This window comes from Hippopotamus amphibius, chromosome X (assembly GCF_030028045.1).
Source record: "Hippopotamus amphibius kiboko isolate mHipAmp2 chromosome X, mHipAmp2.hap2, whole genome shotgun sequence".
Classification (NCBI taxonomy): domain Eukaryota; kingdom Metazoa; phylum Chordata; class Mammalia; order Artiodactyla; family Hippopotamidae; genus Hippopotamus; species Hippopotamus amphibius.
The window spans coordinates 107,219,066-107,234,009 of NC_080203.1; the positions used below are offsets into that span (position 1 = coordinate 107,219,066).

The 14,944-nt window shown below is 35.8% G+C and overlaps 1 pseudogene; it reads right to left on the reverse strand.

Annotated features, from left to right (window-relative positions):
- The window catches only part of LOC130841562 (lysosome-associated membrane glycoprotein 1-like), a 57,254-nt pseudogene extending 43,326 nt beyond the window's left edge, over positions 1–13,928 (reverse strand).
- Between the last annotated feature and the right edge of the window lie 1,016 nt (positions 13,929–14,944).

The following is a 14,944-nucleotide window of genomic DNA, read 5'->3' on the forward strand; positions in this document are numbered from 1 at the left end:
AGCTGCTGCTGCTGTGTCTGTCTGTCTCTCTTCAGCATCTTTATATATTTTGGTTGATCTAGACTGGGGAGGAGAACAGTGTTAGATTCAAATTATGAAGATAAGATTTTCTTCTTTTCCTTGATGCACTGTAACTTTACTGAGGTAATAATTTTTGAAAGTTCAGTGATCTGGCTAAAATTTCAACCACCTCAACACTTGTAATATAGCATGTGGGAAAACTTTACCTGGGAATGTGTTCTATTGTTTTTAGTCTACTGTCACGTAGATTCAAACTGGCTTTTACTTAGACATCTTCCACTCAAAATACTCATTGAGTTTGATATGATATCCTTTGCTATCAAATGAGGATAACTTACAAAATCAAGTCCTTTAATCTTTAATCATTACTTAACAAAGGAAACTTCCTCCAAGGTTTTATGTAACATGGAATTACATGGCAACAAGCAAATATTGATCAATACCTTAGATGTTATGCAGCTTATCATTTTGTACCGGCCTAACAGTTTGTTTATTTTACTGGTTTGTATGCTCACAATAAATCAACAAAATTGTGTATGTTCAATAGGACAAAATTCTTCTCTGTTATTGCACATAAGTCAGTTTTCATGTTGTTCAACCTTAAGAGCAATAAATAGCAGATGGTGGGGGAAATTACTTTCTTGGGGTTATCAGGATTATTACATGTAGTTGATAGAATTATTTAGAACATACATTCTTTATTATGGCATTTTGTAGATTAATTTTTTTTTAAGGAAGTGGTGTGTTACTTCAAGTTTTTGTTTGTTTTTGTTTGTTTTTATTGGCTGCATTGGGTCTTCATTGCTGCACACGGGCTTTCTCTAGTTGCGGCCAGCAGGGGCTCCTCTTTGTAGTGGTGCGTGGGCTCCTCATTACTGTGGCTTCTCTTGTTGCTGAGCATGGGCTCTAGGTATGTGGGCTTCAGTAGTTGTGGCACATGGGCTCAGTAGTTGTTGCTCACCAGCTCTAGAGCACAATCTCAATAGCTGTGGCGCGCAGGCTTAGTTGCTCCACGGCATGTGGGATCTTCCTGGAGCAGGGATCAAACCTGTGTCCCCTACATTGGCAGGTGGATTCTTAACCACTGCGCCACCTAGGAAGTCCTACTTCAAGTTTTTAATTAAATTAATTTGATCTTAAGTCTGATAAAATGGAGGTTTGTAATAGTTTAATAGTTATTGAGGTGTAGTTGATATTTGATAAAGTGTACATATTTAAAATGTACAACTTGATATGTTTTTATCTATCTGTTTATATATCTGTTTCCATGAAACCATCACCACAATCAAGATAGTAGACATATACATCATTTTACAAGTTTACTCATGACTTTTTATAACACCTCTTCCCTGTCCCCCATCTGTACTTTCCCTGTGCAACCACTGAAGTTCTTCCCGTCACTACAGATTGATTTGCATTTTCTAGAGTTTTGTATCAGTGAAATCATACAGTACATACTCTTTTTGTTTGGCTTCTTTCTGTTAGCACGCTTCTTTTGCGCTTCATTCATGGTCACACACGTATCAGTAGACTAATCCTTTCCATGGCAAAGTAGTATTCTGTTGTGTAGATATACCATGGTTTGCTTATCCATTCACATAATGATGAATATGTGGATTGTTTCCAGTTGGGGCTGCTTTAAATATAGCTGCTATGGATACTCATGTACAGGTTTTTTGTTTTTTTTTTTTTATGGGCGTATGCTTCCATTTTTCTCTGACTGGAAAGGATGGCTCTTAAAGTCTGTATATGTTTACTTTTTTAACAAATTGCCAAACTGGTTTCCAAAATGGTTTTTACCATTTTACATTTCCATTGATAGTGTAGGAGAGTTCCAGTTCGTTTTCTAAGAATCTTTGTAAATACTTTGTATCTCTTTCACCATTTGTCATGATAGCTTTGTATCTGGCCTTTCCACTAATAATACGTAACAGTCATTAAAAGTTTAAAAAATGTGAGGTGTTATACTATGTATTTTACAATCATTCTCCTATTCAATCCTCCCAGCAAGAATGCAAAAGACCAATTATTATTCCTATTTTATGAAAGAGTAAATTGAAGATAACTTGCCCTACAGCACATCAACACTAAACCATGGATATGTGATTTGAAGCCAGGCTGTCACATATTGGAGATAATGTTACTAATCAGTATGCTATATTCTCCCATCCTCTAAGCCAAGGGTTCTAGCATTGATACCTGGTGAAGCTTAAAGCCCTAACATCTTTTTTTATATATAAATTTAAGATTTAGTTTTTTAATTTTTTGAATAATAATTTTTTTACAATATATTAATTTCTGCTGTACAGCAAAATGATTCAGTTATACACACACACACACATATATATTATATTCATTTTCATATTATTTTCCATTATGGTTTGTTACAGGATAGTGAATGTATTTCCCTGTGCTGTACAATGGGACCTTGTTGTTTATCCATTCTATATATAATAGTTTGCATCAGCTAGCCCCAAACTCCCACTCCATCTCTCCCTCCACCTTTGACAACCACAAGTCTGTTCTCTATGTCTGTGAGTCTCTTTCTGTTTCGTAGGTATGTTCATTTGTGTCATATTTTAGATTCCACGTATAATTGATATCATATGGTGTTTGTATTTCTCTTTCTGACTTACTTCACTTAGTATGATAATCTGTAGGGTCATCCATGTTGCTGCAAATGGCATTATTTCATTCTTTTTTATGGCCAAGTAGTATTCCATTGTATATAATATATCACATCTTTGTCCATTCATCTGTTGTGGACATTTAGGTTGTTTCCATGTCTTGGCTATTGTGAATAGTGCTGCCATGAACATAGGGGTGTATTATCTTCTTGAGTTAGAGTTTTATCTGTATATATGCCCAGAATTGCTGGGATCATATTAAAGCCCAAACATCTTAAGGCCTTTGACAGTTGGTTAAGATTATATAAATTATATTTAAGTACACAAAATATTTAAGACTGTGACAGAAACCAGTTGTAATCAAAGTTTTCTAAATATTTTAAAAGTTGTGGTATAATATACATACTTCCTATTAACATGTTAAGTAACACAATATAGTGGTGGAATTAATGATAACTATAATTTCAAAGTAAGGATGAATGTAAAAGAATACTGTGAGATATCTGAAGCATCTATAACATGATGTGAACATTTTGTGATTTTTATTCAAGAAAAAAGCACAGGTACTGCTTATACTACTGTGGTTTATAGCATACAAACACAAATGAAAATAATGCTAGAGGCTGGTTAAAATATAGATGTAATATGTCTCTCATCCAAGTTAGTAGATGTCTGAATTCTATGTGTGGATCCTTGGACCTCTTGCCTTCGTCCATAAGTTCCATGAAAATACGATTCACATCCATTTTGACCATCACCATGTCCATGTGACCAGCACTCACTACAGTGCGTTGTGCATTAGCAGGTTCCACAGGAGGATGAGTGAAAAATAATATTTTCCAGATAATGCACTGGCATTAGGATTTCAAGAACTAATAGTATACCAGGAAATACAAAGTTAAATAAAGTCATGTGACTTTGGCCAATTATTTAACTTTTCAGAGCCTCAGTTCCCTTATGTATAAAAGGCCTATAATAATAGGCACCCTCAGGTTCCGTATGAGGATTGAATGAGTATCAATATGGTAGTGATAGATATACATAGATCTATATGTTGCATGTGTGCGAGTAGTGCCTACCACCTTTTGCTATATAAGTATTTGCCATTATTATAATGAAGACAAAAGAAGTACAAGGTGCTATAAAGTTGCATAGCAGGGGAATGTAATTGTATCTAGGGGAAGAAAAATGCTGACAGCAAACTATGTTTCAAGCTGATACCTGAATATGGGATGGAAGGTAAGTGATCAAAAGTGAGGTGGCTTCTGGAAAGATGAAACAGAACATGCAATATCTCTGAGACAGTAAGGGGTACCGTGTTATAAAGGGACAAAAAGAAGTTCATTGTGGCTGGAACAGAATGTGAAGGGAAGAAGAGGAGGCAAGAGTTGAAGCTGGAGAGATACACAGAGGCTAAGGGTAGAAACAAAACTATATGGTATTTATTTATGCTGTTCATAACACCTAAGATAGGTATGCTCAGCACAAAAGTCATTTCTTTGTAAATTAACAGCAATCGATAAACTACTATTTTCAGAATTGTTATGTGGGATAATATATATATTAGAGGAACTTTGTTGGCCTCAAATGGACTCAGTTTGTCTTTCTGAGTTTTTTTTCCCCTGGCATTTATAAATTAAACATAATAAACTAAGTTACTCATTATTGCATGTCTTAATATGTAGGGATTATTTGTGTTTGTTACATGAAAATTAAAACGGAGGTAGTATAGCTAAAATGTATACACGTGCGCATGCGTGCACACACACACACATGCACCCCCCCCCCCCACCCAGGGAAACAGTATTTCAGAGCAGTGACATTGGCACATCTCACACGTGCTGAGTGAAGTATTGCTTATAGTTTCATAGTGTAGTGACCCAACAAGCTGTTTACTTTTTGTAGGGGTTACTAAACTGAATATTGGGTAGATGATTGAAAGGAAACATAAGATTTTATCACTTCTCCCTTTTGAAATATTTTTCTTATGAAAACAGTTCAATTTTCCTGTTTCATCATTTCAAACTATAAACATTAACCCTCCGAGAGAGGCATACTTAGAAATTTTAGATGAAATTAATACTGTAGAGATGATAGCAGTGGTAATTTTTTTAAAATATTGATTCGTAAATGGTATTTTTAAAATACAAAATGCATTTTCCTAAAATGACACTTATTCACTTGGTAAAAAAATTATGTAAGAGAGCTAATTTCTTACTTGTAAAGAAAGCACTCCTCTTAAGTCAAAATATCAAGTATAAAGTCCACTCTTAGGAGACATATACAGAGTACCAAACTTAAAATGTCTCCAATGTGCAAAATAAATATTTTCTTGAAAATATTCCTCTTCTTAGAAAAATTTCCATAGGCTTGGAAGAGACAAATTCCATTTGAGAAAGTGCATGCTATATTTTATATTAAGGCAGAGATGTGGAACTGAGCACACAGCATCCTTATTTCAAAAGTACGATCAGAAGAGAGAGTTTTTACCCTTTAAAGGCTGTGAAGAGAAGTGAAAATTAGCCAAAATTTCCGTGCGAATAATGTGATGTGTGGCAAAGGAACTCTACTCTTGGTATAGTTAGGAAAATAATTTAATCCAGAGGCTTTGCCATACAGAGGAACGAATAGATACTGAAAGAGATTTGCAGATCCCCTGCTTTTTAGGCAGGAAGAATGCTCGTTAAATGCAGAACGCTGCTCTGGCTCATGTGTTTGCTCCGAGGTGTAGGTTTTGTTCGACTGACGTATCAGATAGTCAGAGTGGTTACCACACCAACGTTGTAGCAGCTGCATAATAAATGACTGAGAGAATCAGGTTAGGCATGCCCACCTAACCTAACTTGAATCATGCGAAAGGGGAGCTGTTGGAATTCAAATAGACTTTCTGGTTCCCAGCAGTCGGCAGTAATAGAATGCTTTCAGGAAGATGACAGAATCAGGAGAAAGATGCTGTTTTGCACTATCTTGATTTGTTACAGCAGCCAACTTATTGGCATGATGGAGTGACAGGAAAAACAGCTGGCATGGAAGGTAGGATTATTAAAGCTATTACATCATTATGAATACAATTAGAAGCTGACCATGACAAAGCATATGTTTGAACAAGCAGCTGTTGGTAGCTGGGGTTTGTTGCCGAGCTCTTCAAACTCTGCAAACAGTGTTGCTTTTACAGAATGGATTTTAAAATTTCCTTGTGCTGCGTTAGATTTTGCGGGGGGTGTGCTTGACTCCAACCTCAGGGAAACACTTCTGGGATAGAAATCAGTGTTAGAAGATTTTAGAATAAAGTATTTTTCAAGTCTAGGTTTCTCCAGGTAGATGATGACGAGGTTGGGGTGGGGGGGGGAATCTATGGGGAAATCTACCCCAGCTCAGTTACATGCTATTTAGTTACAAGGACTGATTGATTTATTGGCATATTCAGACACTGAGAAAAATGAGAATGTATAGAATGTTTGGATAGGTTGAAAATTGTTACACTTGGTTTCTGTTTTATAAGGAGTTTGGCTGTCAGTCTTTTCTCCTCATTCATTTCTAGCTTTTGACATTTATTCAGTCGTTCTGCATTATATGAAGAAAATACATCAATATCTCCTGCAGGGTTTTTCAACAACTCTAGCATCTGTTTCAGCTATTGAACTGTATTCACGTTTTGCCAAGTTGATGTCGACCCAGCTGGTCTATCATTTCTCGCTTGATTACGGCTCTTAATTTCTCTGTATCAGCTTGTTTCGGATAGGGCTTTGAAAGCTGTTAATGAAAAATGACAGAAATGATAAATTATTGAAAATTGGAGCATTTATTTATTTAATTATTTTGGAACCTTAATGAGTTTTTTGTCTCACATTCTTTCTTGCCTGCGTACAATTTTTAGAACCCTTTTGCTGTTTTGCAATATTTCTTTCCCATACAGTTAGTGGATTATACTTATAAGTACTTTTCAACAAATGGAGCAGAGCCTAGGCTGTATTGGGCTCCAAAAATAAAGTTTGGGGGGAAGGGGAACAATTTAAGCTTTTTGTAGAAACTATCCATCGTTTCCATATTCTATCTTCATACGCTGTCATGGGGATCTGTCAGTGAGTATATATTGGACTGAACATATTGAAATAATTTTTATCACCACTAGGGTAGCAAGAAAATAAAACATTCAAAGCTGTTTTTAACAAGTAATTGCTTCGAACAGATGTCAAATAATACAGAAATATATTTTCCTAAGTATGAAAAGCATGATTGTTAACTGTCTATATGATAGAGAATCTTTCAGCTCTCTGCCCAGTTTCCCCAGTAAGCTGAGTAGCTAAATGATCCAAGTTAATGGACTATCATGTATGAACATCTAATATGACCTTCCAGTGTACACCATATTGCTTATATGTGCTTTACCTTTCTGTAGTAATTGTAATATCTCAGTCAGTCTGGTCAAGGAACACTACTGACTGTTATGTAACTTTTTCCCCTGAACGTTAGTCCATGTTTTTCAATTACGTATTCCTCTTAGAAAGAGTGACTTAAAACAACATGTATTTAAATATCAGTGAATAATTAGAAACTGATGGGCTAATTATACTACTTGGATTCATCCAAATTAATTACTAACTTATGTTTTGAAAAATAGAGATTTGAATGAATACTTTTTAACCTTGAAGCATACATGACTGTGGTTGAATATGTAATTCATAATTCATACATACACAGGAAAGAGAATAGTTTCCTAGATGTATAGTTTTAGCTGCAAACATTTTTGAAAATAATGTGATTCAGGCAACCTCATTATTTCCTGTTAATACTTCTGAGTACTGTATGTGTTTGGTACAGTCTGTTACAGTACTTGTTTAATCTTTTAGAGCTCAGAGACTAACAGAATTTTGCATCTAAATGATAGAGGGTTATTTCTTGGTTGGTTGAGAAAAATCAGCTGTATCTAAACCCGCGTTTAAAACAAAGTTCTCTTCTGTCAATTTTTTTTCTCAACTTTTTATAGCCATTTTAAGTGACAGTTCAAGTCTGGAAAAACTCTTACGTTACATCTTTAGTAGGACTCTCCTTTTGTGAATTGTCTCCTGTGAGAAAAATGTGAGCTTCCTACTAGCCTCACACTCCTGTTACCATAGTTACTTTAAAAAGAAGGTTTTCCTTTCAATGAAGATAGTGTAATTTAAATCAGCCACTGGACTCCCCAGACCATGTTTTTTTTGTTTGTCGTTCAGGCTGCTCCGTTTGTGATTAGGAAGTGCTTTGTATTTGATTCCACTGATGAATGAAGAGGACAGACACTAGGTGGCACCAGCTGTTGATTATTAATGAAATCTTAGAGGCTATGGGCCGCACACCTGAAGAGCAGGCGTCCCTTTATTTATAAATGCATTTGTGAGAGTTGAAAATTATTACTGATCTTTCTGGCTCTGGAACTAGATTGGCATGCGCAGTGATGAGAACATGTGAAGCCACCAAATCTTCAATTGCTCAATTCTGTCTTTTCTGAAGAGATTCAGGGAAAAAAATTTTAAAGAAATACATAAAAATAGAAATAGTATGTGAAAGAGAGGTGGGACAAATGAAATGTACTATACATATCTCAATATTTTTAGAATATGAAATTTATGTATAAATCTTTGTTTCTCTCAATTCTCTACAAACCCAGATTGTTTTTTCTAAGGCATTTATAACTACAAAAGCAAAGATAGAACTGTTTGCTTCTTTTAGGTAAAAATCTTATTGAGCAACATTATTTTTTTAAATCGAAAATGTTCTGTAGTTCTCCTTCAGTGATAATATTGTCTAGTGAGAATTCCCACTTGTGATGGAGGGGCCCACCTTCAGATGTACTGCTCTTTGTCTAGAAAGAGGAGCAGGGGGAGACAGTATCAGTTAAGAAATGTGCTTTGAGGTGTTTTTTTCCTGAGAAGCTTGCACCTTTCTTTTATTCTCCAATTCTCATGTTGTCTATATTTTAAGAACGAAAAAGCAAACACAAATCACATAAGTGCGTGCACACATACATGCATACTTCTGAAAAAAAAAATCAGTGTTTAAAAAGAGAGCACCACGACAATATTTTAAATTGGTCCTGGAGTTAACAAACTAAAATGGAAAAGGAGAAAAGTGGGGAGAGTAAACAACTGTTCCTGTTGGAAATATTTTTTTCAGAAAAAAATAAGCAATATTTTTCCCTCACTGTGAGTAACAGAATTCCTGAGGAAGATGAGATGATATAGAATGGGGGGGGGGAAGGGTAATACAGGCTGTAATTCTCCAAGGTTCTATGAAACAGTATGTGATATGGCTAGTTATTTTGATTATACCACAGAGTTTTTTGAAGATTTTTATGATGTAGTCAAGATGGAAAAATATATGCCATTTGATATGTCTGGTAGATTAATTACCTTGATAAATTATTCTGCCTTGGTCTACTAATTAATGAATCATTGTAAACCAGGAAAGGGGGCTTTCATAGGACTATGATATTGTTCTATCCAACTGGATCTATCTGACTTGGAACTAACCTCTCGTAGTGTGACCTGTGATTCCGACTTTGGCCCTTTGGCCTGTGAAATATTAATATCCAAAACAAGAAGAAAGATCAAAATAGCGTGTCCAACTGGGAAAGAGAAGAAATGCATTGAATTATTAGGTACCAAAGGATTCACCTAGAAAATTTGATGACACCAGAAAGATAACATTTTAAGAGAAATAACATCCTGCACTGAAGTTCAAAAATCATTGCAACAAGTATGGTATGTGAGAGAGTTAAAGTTTAGCAGTCATTCATTGAAAAAGACAATGATTTTGTTGGCCATATTTCAGTATCAGTCACAGTTTCACATGACATCAAAACAAAATGAAACAAGTGAATGTTGTTAGATGTTTATCCTTCCTGGAAGGAAACAAAAAGAGAGAGTGAGAACAAAGTTTAGAAGCAACTGTTTTAGAGACATACCATGGTCTAAGAGGAACTTGAACACCTCAGAAAGTGTTCAGCGAAAAAAGATGTCTGGATGGTTGGTGAAGTATGTTAGACACTACAACAGTTGAGGAGCCTTGAAGGTTCTAGAAAAGGGAAAAATTGAAGAGTGCTTGAAGGAAAAAGAATCAAGAAAAGACCGATTTCAAATATCAGATGAGCTACAATGCAGAAGTGGGGTTAGACTCATTTCTACCTCACTGGTACTGAAGGAAAATCTATTATGTCAATAATTGTATACGCAGAGAAGTAACTACTTTGTGAGAGACTGCACTTCTTGTTCCTGAAGTGTTCGTTGCTGGGAGTGGAGTTCCTGCATTAAAGAGAATTTGAAGATGTCTGAGGTAATTTCTAATGTTAAGAATCTTTGAGTCTGGTCACTGCATGAAAGACTTATTGCCCCTTTCAGATATTTCTTTGAGTGTCTCTAGTACTCCATTGGCGCCCTCCATGCCAGAGACAGCTAACTATGACCCTTGTGCCATGCTTCTTTCTGTTTAGCCAGCTAACAATGGTTTCTGTATTTCTAAATGGTCTTTTAAAAAGATGAATAATGTTTTGTGACGTAAAAATTATATAAAATTTTGTAAGTGTCTATTAATAAAGTGTTACTGGCAGACAGCATATCTGTTTACCGATTGTCTCTGGCTGTTTTCATGCTCACACAGCAGTTAAGTGGTGGCGACAGAGACCATTGGGACCACAAAGCCAAAAATATTTATTATCTGGCCCTTCCTAGTAATAAAAGTTTGCTGGCCTCATCTCTAGTCTGGAAGGGGACTTTGCTTTTTGCTCACTGAATCAAATGTCTAGAACAAGCTAGGTCACCATTAAATATCAGCCGAAGACCATAAACAGAAGTTGTGATCACCCATAATATGTGAGCACTACAGACTTTACAAAGTGGTTCAGATATACAGCTTAGGAGTTGATGATGGGGCCATTTTGGCAGTTAATCGGTTAAGAGATTTTACTTGCAGAGGAATGTTTATTATGTCTATAAGAAAATTTGAGATCTCTGAAATCACAGACTTATCTATACTATCTGCTTTGCCTGAGCCCATTGATCTTGCTGAACTTATCTATTTGCTAAGATTAAATTATTTGATTTACTGTTCAATTACTGTGTGATTTTGCTAGACTTACAGAAAGTACAGAAGTCCGTGGAAAACAAGTGAAGTCAGTAGAAATTACTTCCTGTAGCTACCTTTTCTCTCTTTGTAGGTCTATAAACTTTCTAAGTGCCTTTTGTATTACAGTGATCTAGAGAGGTGCACACCTTTTTAAATAGATGAGGGTGTTCTTGATCAAAATATGTTCTGAAAGGGATCAAAGAATATCAAAATAAAAATATAGGTACTGCACTATAAAACAACAGTCGAGGCAGTTATTAAATGGTTGATAAGACATGCTAGAGTTACAAGTTAGCAATGAAATATTTCTGAGCTATTTCCCTGAACATGTGGATACAAGGAAAATTTTTTTTTTGAATCGTGAGAAACTGTAATTAGATTCTAAGCATAAATTTAAGAGATTCTGGTTTTACCATCATAAATGACAATCTCCGTAATTCCATGATTGTGAAACTAAAATTCATGCCTTTTTTCTAGGGAGGGATATCATTACTGTTCATTGGTAGCACTGGAAATTCCTATGAAACCCATAGGATTCTTATTTTATTTCCATGAGGATATTACTGAGCAGCTATCTTATCATGCCTGTCTCTATGGTAACAGATACAAGGCTTAAGGGTCTGAAGGAAATTCTTCCTATTGGTTTAGGAATATGGAGCAATGAGGGGGACTCACTGATGAAGAGGATAAAGCTGAAGGAAGGTAAAAGAGGCAGTTGTGAGAAATTATCATGAGGGAGCTGTTTTGTGTGTGAAAACAATTTCATTTTCTCTTAATCTATCTCAGAATGAAATAAAAACCAACATGTAAGTAAAGTTTTTAACAAATTCTTAAAAAGTATTGTTTTTCTCAACCATCCAGTCAGTTTCTTCCCATTGCAGTCACACAGATCTTTCCCTTAGTTGGCTTACTTTTCACTATGCAGAAAAAGATTGCTTGTTGCCTGAAATTGATGAGGAGGGCTCTACCTTTGGCAAATTTAGTTTTTGTTATTGCTATCAGAGATCTTGATCTTTTAAAGAACTTTCTTTTTCTTGATTCCAAGGGTAAGAATATTGAGCTCTACTTGGCATCCCTCATACTCACTGAGCTTCTCAGGGAATGATGAAAGTACACTGTCTTTCCAAGACATTCTTTTTAAATCTATTTCTGTTAAAGACCAGTAATAAGTATAACAAACATACTGCTTCTTTGACAATTATGCATTTTTTAGAATGTGTTGGGTAATATTTTGTGTTTTTACATGTTTTACTTTGTGTCTCTTATTAAAATTGTAAAATCAAACAAAAACCCCCAAATGTTTAAAAATACTTGATTTTCTGTTTTTTTTCCTTTTCTTTAAGTTTAGAAAATAAGAACTCACTGTGTTTAAATTCCTTTAAAAAGGAGATACATGTGACTCTCCCTTCCCTTTGATTTAAAGTATATATTCAAGATGTTATCACATAGCAAAAAGTATATAAAATATTTGTGCGATTTATATGTCCTTTAGGAAAATGTAATTCTCAGAGGTGAGAGATGGTTGTGCTACGGAGAAGCTCTTACTTGTAGTTTCAACATTAGGCATGTGTTGGTTTTTCATTTATCCTGATGTCTTCATATATTATTGTGTTGGGGTCAAATGAAAAAGAAAAACAAAATAATGGCAAGTGAGCGAAAATTCATAACTCGATGAAGGAAAAATAAGATTTGGGGGAGTTGAAAATAAATACATTTCAGATGATATTTATAAGATCAAATTAAATATTTATTATTCACTGGTCATAGCGCTTCAAGTTTTAAAGAATTTAAGTCTTTTTATGCTTTATTTTCAGAGCTCGAGAAATTTATAGATTCTCTGTGCAGATATAACTTTCCAGAAATTTAATCCACTCTGTGTAGATGTTAATAAAAGATAAGACAATGTCTTCAGGACTTGTTCACACTGTCTTTAAATTAAATGAAAAAATAGAGTTAGTTATAATGTTGCAGTACCTTCTTCGGTAATTTTGGAAAATAAATTTTTTGGAAGAAAACCTTGTTTATTACTGAATCCATTTTGAACCATAAATAGTAATTGCAATACAAAGTGCGGTTTCTGAATAAGGCAAGGCTGCTTTAAATATTAAACATACACACTGCTTTTGGAAACCTGACTTCAATTTTAAAAGTATGACATTCCCAGTATGTGTCTAACATGACCGGCCTTCAAAAACTTACTTTGTTTGGCTTTGGACTTACATAGTCCAAAGTGCACGGCAGGGCATAAGCAAATGGGTAAGAAGATGTTCTAGACAAAAGTACTGTGGGAAGTAAAGATAGGAGATAAGCTTCTGGACAGAAGTTTATACAGGAAGTGGGGGATGGCTGACCCAGAAGCTTAGCTGGTGCACAGAAATTAATCAGTATTCACATACACTTGAGGATAAATGGTGCTTATCACCATTTCCAAAGAAATATTGTCATTACTTGGCAATCTGCAGATGAATAAAAAGAACTAAGAAGAACAGGTAGGGGAAATATATTTATCAGAATCAATCTGCTCTGGTCATAACATTGTTAGAACTGACTGCAATGCTCCAAGGATAAAACATGATGCAGACCATCATATTCTTATTTTGCTAGCACAGATCTCTGTGTGACATATTATGGGTGGAATTATGCATTACAACAGCAGTAAACTGGATTATGGAAAAAGACGCTAATGTTAACCTGAAATTTTATGGGTTTTAGGCAAGTTGTGGGACTTATTTATGTTCTGTGACAAGTGTGAAAAGGAGGAGATTGAGTAAAAGCCTGCCTGTTATGGAAATGTTAATAATGTCGTGAGTAGGAATCTCAGGTTCATCTCCCTTTGGCTGCTGACCTATGCATAGATGGGCTCTGGTGGCCATGGTGGTTCTAAGAGACAGAGCCCATTTCTCTGTTCGGTGATCCAGGACAGGATCAAAGCCCACCACCCGAAGTGACAGGTTGTTTCTGCTGTTTTCCGTTCATCCAACAAATATTTGTTGGTAAATTCCAACTGTCAGGCTCTGTGCTAGAGTGAGATGACTAAAATATGACCCCCGAGGAATTGAGAGCTGAATGTGTGTTATGTGAATGAGGACAGGAAAATATCTACAGTGACAGCTTACCAGAGGACAGCAGCAGCTGTGACTCTAGATAGAAGAGCCAGCTTAGGGAATGAGCTACAGGCATCCAGCGTTCCTAGTCTGAGTGATCTGGAAGAACTGGCAAGTCTATCAAAGAGCAAAATGATAGCTGAGGGGAAAGAGTGCAAATGCATTGAAAGAATGGTTAGTAATTCAAAGTAAAGGGGAAAGTAACTTACTTGAAGTTTAAGGAGGAGGAGGAGGAGGAGTCTGCCTGCAAGCCATTGCTCATTTTCATTGAAATCAAACCTAGAAGGAATAGGTTTAGACTGTAGTCAATTTCATACAATGAGATTGAACATTTTTAATCCTACGTGAGTGTGACCAGGAGGATTTAGGAAAAAAATTCTCTCTCTTGGTAGTTTATGTACATTTATCCCTGAAAACTCTTTCCTATGCTATCTTTAGAGAAATTATCATATTGTTTTATCTCAGTATGTATCTATGTTTAATTAGAAGCTATCCGAAAATGGTTCACCTGTGTTTAAATTAATCATAGAATTAGACCTCAGATTACATAGGAGGGCTAAAAGGGTGACACTTTATGTATGATAGGCCTATTGCTACATACACCCATAATATGTAATTGTGTGAGATAATCACGAAAGTTTCATTCAACTTCAAAAGCATCCCACACTAATTGGTCTTCAGCTTCACTCCTGACTTCTAAGAACTTAAAAAGACATAGGATTACAGTTTAATTTGGAAGATTAGATAAGCAGGATATTTTCTGAACATTTGAATTGTCTAGAAAGTCTCCTTCTCCCTCTCACTCCCACCTCCTTCCCCTTCCTTCCTTCCTCCCTCCTCCTCCTCTTTCCTCTCCTCCTTCCCCCCTCTTCTTCCCCTCCCCCTCCTTGCTCCCCCCTGCCCCCTCCTCCCACTCTTTCCTCTCACCCTTCTCCCCTCTTACCTCTTCCCTTTCTTGTTTCCCTCCCCCCTCTTTGTACCTATATAGATGTGTATATTTGCATGCAGGCATGTGTGTATATCTGTATTTCTGTCTCTATCTCTGACTTTCTGAAGTAATTTATCTGTATAGGCTAAAGGCACAGTCATTAT